Here is an 8,406-nt window from a genome sequence, read left to right as displayed (position 1 = left end):
AGCCGTCTTTGAAGTGCGCCCACCCGCCCTAGCGCCGGTGGTCCGCCGGTGCCCCCCGGACGGGACGGTGCCCGCAGCCCCGAGGCGGCAGGTGTGCGGGAGCCGTCGGGGCGCTTCAAAGCGCCGCGCTCGCCCCGCCGCCTTTGTAATGCGGGGGCCGGCTCGGAAATGCTCCCCCCCCTCCCCATCTCCCCGAAACGGCCTTCAAACGCGGCCCCGGGCAGGGGGAGGTCGGCGGCGCTGCGGGCCGGGCTGGCACCGGCGCCGGTCGGCTTTATGGGCAGGAGAAGGGGAGCCGGGCCGGGGTTGGTGAGAGGAGAGAGAGCTCCAAATGCCCTCTGGTCCCAACAGCCCAACGGGGGCAACCCGGCAGCCTCTCAGTGTACCGCCCTCAACACCGGACCCGCACGGGTACCACGACTAACGCTCCTCGTGCTGCAGGGAAAAGCGCGTCAGGGCTCACTCAGTCCTCGCAGTCCCGCCTGGCCCCACGCCACACACCACAGACAGACATCCCCAAGGCCACCCCCGGGCCTGGCATCCCTGGCTGTCCCCTCCTGCTGTCCCCACCGAGGCTCAAGCTGTGCCACAAGCACCGGGCCTTTTGTTCTGCCTCATGCAAGCGTGGCCCAAGCCACGGAATCACCAGACCCAGGGTCTCAGCCCTACTGAAGTATATTTTTCATTGAATTCCTCATGGCGCAATTGCTGCGTTTGTTTGCGGCACGCTTCGCTTCCTGCCCCGTCCAGATGTGCTCTACCTGCAGCTGGTGACCGGCCTCACCTGGCAGGCAGATGTGCGGCCGCCAGCGCCGAAATCGGCCCTGGGACAGAAAAGCCTTGTGTGACCCGCAGCCCACGCAGGAGGGGAGCTCCGCGGCCAGCACGGCGGGATCCACGGGGTAACTGTATTCACACCTTCATACCCTGCCTCTCCCTGCTCCCACGGCCCCGAGCACGATGGAGGGCTGGTGAGGGCTGAGCGCAGAGCTACGGATGGGGGCTGCTTCTATAGGGAATAGACAGAATGGAAAGTTTATCTCTGGGAGTCTGGGGAGGAAGGAAGTCGTGTATGGATGAATGGCTTTTCCATGACAAACAATGAAGCTGCACAGACACGGTGTGATGTCACCCCAAGAATTTCCAAGCCGGCTTCAGATACAGAAAATCCTTTTGCTGGTGGAGAAGAGCGTGTGCCACCTTTCCATTTCTACACAGCCAGTGGGAAGAATCAGGGCAAAAAACCCCAAAAAGATAAAACAGCCCCGGCTGTTTCACACACATGCACATGGCATGCACCACGCAAATAAATGACACGAAGGGAGAGGTGCATCTCCGTGCTTCGCTCTCACCACATCTCCTCATGGGTGCTGAGGAAGGAGATGCTTTGGTGGAAGATGTCTGAAACTCTGAACCCCAGCTCAAGTCTGCCTCTAGCACAAGTAGCTGCGAGTGATGGAGGTGCCAGCAACTTCCAAGTCAAAAGCTGCAAAGTGTTTGGCTGGTGGTGTGAAGAATACCACCAAGCCCCCTGCCTTGCTGCTATCTGTTGCTACTTGCCCTACAGGTCTTTAAAATGAGCTTTCAGTAAATAAGAAGCTTGGGTTAATGCACTCGAGCCTCCGCTGCCCTAGGCAATTGCCTACCGTGCTGCCTAAAATTAGTACCTCTGTTTGCCTTTGTTCAGTTTTCAGAGGTGACAACTGCGCCTGAAGCACGAGTTTGCACGCCAAGCGTTGGAAGTCACGCCAGAGAGCCCTTTCCCGATGCTGTTCCTGCCACGTGCACCGCAGCGAAGATGCGAGGCTCCAGGAAAGAAGGGGAGGTCGTGTCCATGAGATCATTCCCAAAGATTTGGCAGGCGGCGAAAAAGTTGAGCCCTGGCTGGAAGACAGCCCTGATAAACTGGAAAAGGAGAGCTGCTCGAGCAAACTCCTTGTCCTATACTGACTGTTTTCCAAGTATTTGGGATGTCCCCAAACGTGGCACAGATCTTTACTGAGTGCTATAGGCAGAGCTGAAAGAAAGTGTCTCTTTCCGCATAACTTAAATGATCACCATTCCTGCATCTCGTCTGCCTTCTCCCAGACTGGGGAGAACTGGACGTGCATTCTTCCTGTTATGATCACGAGCCTCTCTCAAGTTCCTGTTTATTTCTGTGACTTGACTGTGGTTCAGTGCCTGTTTCTCATGCCTCGCAACATCCAGCGCATCCAGAAACATTCATTGCTCTCTCCCTCTGGACTGACATGAGACACTTACTTGAGATGGGAAAAATATTCACTTAAGTAGAGTCTTCTCTATTCAAGGAGTCAGCAGAGAGACACAGGGCCCCACTGCTGGGAAGGAAGGCTTACATGTGTAAATCCGTGCTGTGGACAGCACCAAGAGATGTACCGTACCATTCCAATTACTCTACCTTCGCTTCTGGCAGCCAGGCTTGGTTTTAACCACAGCTCTTACCAGGGCTTCAGGAATCTCATCAAAGTTGCGTATCTGCCCATTCCACTCAATCAGTTTTGTAGGGAATACAGATTGGACACTCGCAGCCTTCACCCAGAAACCACATCATCTGTTATCCTCACAACCCACGCCTGTTTAGGATTCTGCTGCTCCTTGCTGACGACCAGTCCCTCCCTCAGCACTGTGCCACTGCGGTGCCGCACAGGTGTCCTCATTTCCTGGCCTAAACATGCTATTTTATATGTAGTATGATTATTACTTTGCCCGCACCAGTCACTCCGCAGGTCCAGCTTACAGAAGGTGTGACAAAGCCTCCTCCAAGCACCCCAGTGCCCATCTCTCTCCCTGTGCCATTGCCTTGCCTCGCCAACTTGATGCACGCCGTCTGTCTCCGCTGGAAGGGCAGATGATTCCCATTTACGTTCTGCTCCTTTCTTTTGGTACTTCTGCGCTCAGTTTGATCTCCTGATGCGCTCATGCGCTACCTTTTTCTGCATCTCATCACCTGCCACCCCACTGACAGATCCAGATTTCCTTTCACCTCTACCTCGCTCTTTCATTTTTCCATGGCTGCCCTGGCCAAGGGCACTTGGTCTCACTGTCACCAGGCCGTGTCGTGCACAAATGCCAAGACATAGCTGCCAGCCTCAGCAGCCCGGTGACAGCTGTCCCTGGAGTGCCTAACCACGGAGAGCAAGAATGGAGGAAGACAGCAAAGAAAGCAGAAGTACTGAAAACAAAAAGAGTTCAAACTGTTTTGGAAATAGACTGCACGTCCATTTGTACCAAAAAGAAGAGATATGATACAAATTTTCAGCAGAATGTGCATTCATGCAAACTTGATCTGAAAGAGTTGTATCAGTACATCAGCGTTGTGCAGGTTAGTCACCCTTTAAACCAAAGGCAAAACCTTCAAAATTAAGGTCTGCACACATTTAATAAAACTGTGCAGCTCAATCATTCATTGATTTTTTTTTCTTTTTAATTAAGTATTAGGAAGAAGGGGCTGTGTGATATTTCAGGGACAAACGATACAATCTTGTGAATAAATTTTCCGAGCATCCTAAAAGCTGTTTGCTTTATTTGGGTCCCTACACTGTCTGCAATCTCACCGGGCAAAAAGCTGTGACTCTTTCTCTAATTTCCAGTCTGAATGTGTTCGTGGTCAGCTCACACCCAGTTGTTCGTGTTGCCAGTTCATCCCTTAAAGCTCTGCAGGCCAAGACTGAGACTGCAGCCAGCAATCGCGTCCCACTGGCAGCAGTACTGGGGCCACGCATACCTCTGCCTCCCACCCCTGGGAGCCCACAGCAGCCCCATGCTGCAGGACACTGCCCTTCCAAGGTGATGATGTAAGCAGAAGTCAGCACATCTACACTGATAGACACAGATCTAGTCCCACGCTCCTGCCTCCCCAGTTCTGCAAGCCTGCCCTGTCCCTCGGCAGAAATAAAACTGAACTGGAAAAATCCCCAAGTCACTGGTGCGTTTCAAAAGCGATTCCAAAAAGCTCCTTTTTTTCTGCCTCTCTCCTCACCACAAGCTGCAGTGTGGCTGCTCGCTGGTGGCATAGGCACTACTAGAGCAGAGCCCCATCTCTCCTCCCGCAGCTCTGCTGGCCCAGTGGGGCTAACAAAAGCAAAAAGTTGCTTTGCATCAGGAGAGGCAGCGCAAAGTGCCACGGGCTGCTCTCCACCAGCCCCGAGGGCTGCAGAGCGTGCTCTGCCTCTTGCACATCCTGCGCTGCACGGAGGAGGGGGCTCTATCCTGCCAGGAGCTCAGCTTCAAAATGGGGAGTCTGACTTCAGAAGCCTCCACGGAAAACCAAGCCCCTTTCCTGCTTTTGACACAAAAAAAAAAAAAAATGTCGTAACCAGCAGAATCAAAACTCCAAGGGGTTAATCATCTGGAAAATGTAGGTGCTTATCTAACACCTCATCTGCTCAGAAAGTGCTGCTCCAGCCCGACATACGCTGCGTACACTGAGGAATCTGGCCTTCAGCCAGAGACGGAGGCGGGCAGGACCACTTCTTTCGACACAATGAGGGCTGATGTCACCTGTGAACGATGACACAGCTGCGGCATCAGATGGTGCGTTACTGTCACCAGCTCTCGGGATGGTACTGGTAGAAGGAAACAAACAACTACAGACAAGTTCTCATTCATGGCCAAACTCCACATGTGCATACGACTATGCATCAATCTATCAGAGGCCAGGGGGCTTGCCTTAGTATGGATCTTCAGAAGCAGCCATGGCTGGGAAGGAGGCTCAAGTCCTCTCCTGTAGCCAGACCTTACCCTGGGCACAAGCCTCCCCTCCCCGGTCACACCACGCTACACCACACCTTTATGCTGGCTGTGTTTCTGGCACTTAGTGTGCACTGCAGCAGTATTTCCAGCAGGGAGCACGTACAGAGCCCAGGCATGAACAGCCCTCGCCACGGTGTCTCTGTCTGGAGCGAGCTGGGGCTCTGACCTTGTGTCTGGTGACTACAGCAAGTGTTGGGTGAGGACTTTGTCTGCCTGGCACTGCTGCTGATTTGCTCTGCCATCTCGTTTGGGTTCTGACTAACTGGGAAGCTGGAATTCAGTCTCCTCATTCATCCAAGGGAGGTAGAGTAATTTCAGGACCAGTATCGTGACATTGCCTGCAGATGCTGTGATAGAGCAACTGGTCACTAGTGGCATTCCCCAGGGCCCAGCATTGGGGCTGGCCCTGTTTAATATCTTTACTGATGATCCAGATAAAGAGATTGAGTTCACCTTCATTAACTTTGCATCATTAAGTTTGCAGATGACACCAAGCTGGGAGGAAGTGTTGATCTACCCTCAGGGTAAGAAGGCCCTACAGAGGGACCTGGATAGGCTGGATCACTAGGCTGAGGCCAACTGTGTGAACTACAACAAAACCAAGTGTTGGGTCCTACGTTCTGGTCACAACAACCCCATGCAATGCCACAGGTTTGGGGCAGAGTGGCTGGAAATCTGTATTAGGAGGAAAAGGATCTGGGGGTGTTAGTTGACAGACGGCTGAACCTGAGCCAGCAGTGTGCCCAGTGGCCAAGGCCAACGGCATCCTGGCTTGGATCAGAAATAGCACAGCCAGCAGGAGCAGGGAGGTGATCATCCCTCTGTACTCAGCACTGGTGGAACCACACCTCAAGTACTGTGTTCAGTTTTGGGCCCCTCACTGCAAGAAAGACAATGAGGCTCTGGAGCGTGGCCAGAGATGGGCAATGGAGCTGTGAGGGGTCTGGAGCACAGGTCTTATGGGGAGCGGCTGAGGGAACTGGGATTGATCAGTCTGGAGAAGAGAAGGCTCAGGGGAGACCTTATCGCTCTCTACAGTGACCTGAAAGGAGGTTGTGGCAAGGTGGGGGTTGGACTCTTCTCCGAGGTAACTAGTGGTAATGGCCTTAAGTTGCACCAGGGGAGGTTCACATTGGATATTCGGAATAATTTATTCTCAGAAAGAGTGGTGAGGCATTGGAACACTGCCCAGGGAGGCGGTGGTCACCATTCCTGGAGGTGGTCAAGAACTGTGTGGATGTGGCACTGAGGGACATGGTCAGTGGGCATGGTGGGGATGGGCTGGGGTTGGACTGGATGATCTTAGAGGTCTTCTCCAACCTTAGTGATTCTATGATTCATGATTCCGTGATCTTGGCTTTGATGGACAAATACAATATCCATGCAGTGAAGCATGTCCTGCAAAAATAGTGTATTTGTAGAGAAGGTGAGGATTGCTTGCCTTGCAGGTGAGAAAAGCATGCTGTGCTGCATAGGAGGGTGAAATGAGTGCGGCCTTGTATGCTTGTTTGTTTCTGTAGAGCGCAGAAAGCCAGTGAATGAGGATATATGCACCTACCCCTGGGGTGGTCACTGTGTAGAAGAGAAGGAATCACCCAAATCTCTATTTTGCAGGGAAAGCAAGAGATCCTAGTACGGATTTATGCTGTTGCAGCAAAATAACTTCCTCACTTGGAGCAGAAGCCAGCTCTCTGATTGTCTTTCCTTCACTAGTGCTGACAGGGTGTGCTCAGCTCTTCGGTCAGGCCCAGTGCCATGCTGTACCAGGAGACTCATCACTAGCAGACGGTCATCAGCATTCCCAGCTCCTCTTCCACCAGCCCTGGTTTTTCCAGTACTCACTCCCTCTGATAATGTATTTCAAAAGCTTTGCATGAGTGGCCCTCGTATTGCTAAACACAAAGTGAAAACATTGTTATTTATGACACGAATGTGTCTGAAAATACAGTGGTGTTCACATTCACAAATACGTCCTAGAGAAGGCATGCATAGAAGACATCTGAAAAGAAATTTGTGCGTGGTGCATAACAATTATAATATGTTTTCATTTAGTCACTGTCTCCTCCATACACAAGGGAATATAACAAAATGTAACCAAACTCGCATATCCTTGCAAATAAGCACATTTCATACAAAGGTTAAACAAAAAAATCTGTTTAATGTCACTTTGGGGATTAGAGGAAACGGAGTAAAACAAACACGCAGAACAAACTTTGAGGGGTTGCTTCAGGAAAAGCACATGTGTGTGTGTGTGCCATCACATCTGCATATTCAATAAGTCTTGCTGGGACAGCTAGGGGAAAATAGGAAGCTGGAAATTTTCAGTGTGGGAATTAGATGGAAGAATGTGAACCATGCGAAAAAAAAACAAGCCGGGGCTGCCAGCTGACTTGCTAAAACACCAGTGCTCTCTAGGATCTGCTGAAACCCAGCGAGGCAGCATCCCCAGCAGGCCTGGGCCCAAGGCCTGGGCCCACCAGGAGCTGGGAAGCACTGGGGCCTGGACTTCTGTCACCTGCATCGTGCCTGGACTGCTGCGTACCATCCGTCAGGCAGTGGGAGCTCAAGCACCTACTGAGGCAGGTGCACGCCTCCCAACCAGGCCTTTGGGTCTGGGTTTCGCCACTGATGCAACAGGGCTAAAACTCCCTCAGAGCAACCAGAACCACCGCAGCACTCATGGTATAATCACTTATGTAGAGCTCTGACCCTGCCAAACGACACACACCGCAGAGATGCAGAGGAGTATTATTTAGTTACCTGCCGCTTCCCACGTCCTGGCAGCTGTTGCCATTCTATAAATATTTTCAGAGGTTTCTATATATCTAAAGGTTTTTTGTTTATGTTTCCTGCTTCGGGGCATTAAGAATAATCTTCAGACGAAAGGATTCGCTGTTCCAAGAGGAACATAAAGAATATAGCTTGCGTTTGCTGGCAAAAAGCGTGGAACAACAACACCAACAAGACTAGGAAAATAGTAGATCTCAGGGGTGAAATAGTGGAAAGAAAGCTGCTTTTCCATGTAATTCAGTCAGCTTGTATGCTGGGGGGAAAAAAAAATGACTAAAGGCAGTATTTCTATCTCATATTCTCTTATGTGTACACATTAAAAAAAAAAAAAACTTGGGAACCATCTTGATTAAAGAAAGTCGTGTTCTCATTATACATGACAGGGTTTGGCTATATGGAAGATTAACAAATATGCACCAGGCCAAGGGTTCCTTTTTTTCTGAAACAAGTTGGAAGAACCAGCATAAAACATGGACTTCGTCTTACCCATTGAATTTCCACCCCCAACACTGGAAGGGACCTCTAGAGATCATTGAGTCCAACTCCCCTGCCAAAGCAGGCTCCCTACACCAGGTTGCACAGGTGGGTGTCCAGACAGGTCTTGAACGTCTCCAGAGAAGGAGACTCCACAACCTCTCTGGGCAGCCTGTTCCAGCGCTCCATCACCCTCACCGTGAAGTTCTTATGCACATTTGTGCAGAACTTCCTATGCTTCAGTTTGTGGCCATTTCCCCTTGTCCCATCGCTGCGCACCACTGAAAAGTGTCTGGCCTTGTCCCTTTGCCTCCTGCACCTTACATATTTATAAACATTGATCAGATCCCCTCTGAGTCTTCTTTTCTC

This window comes from Numida meleagris, chromosome 1 (assembly GCF_002078875.1).
Source record: "Numida meleagris isolate 19003 breed g44 Domestic line chromosome 1, NumMel1.0, whole genome shotgun sequence".
Lineage (NCBI taxonomy): Eukaryota > Metazoa > Chordata > Aves > Galliformes > Numididae > Numida > Numida meleagris.
Note: the sequence above shows the minus strand (reverse complement) of the source record.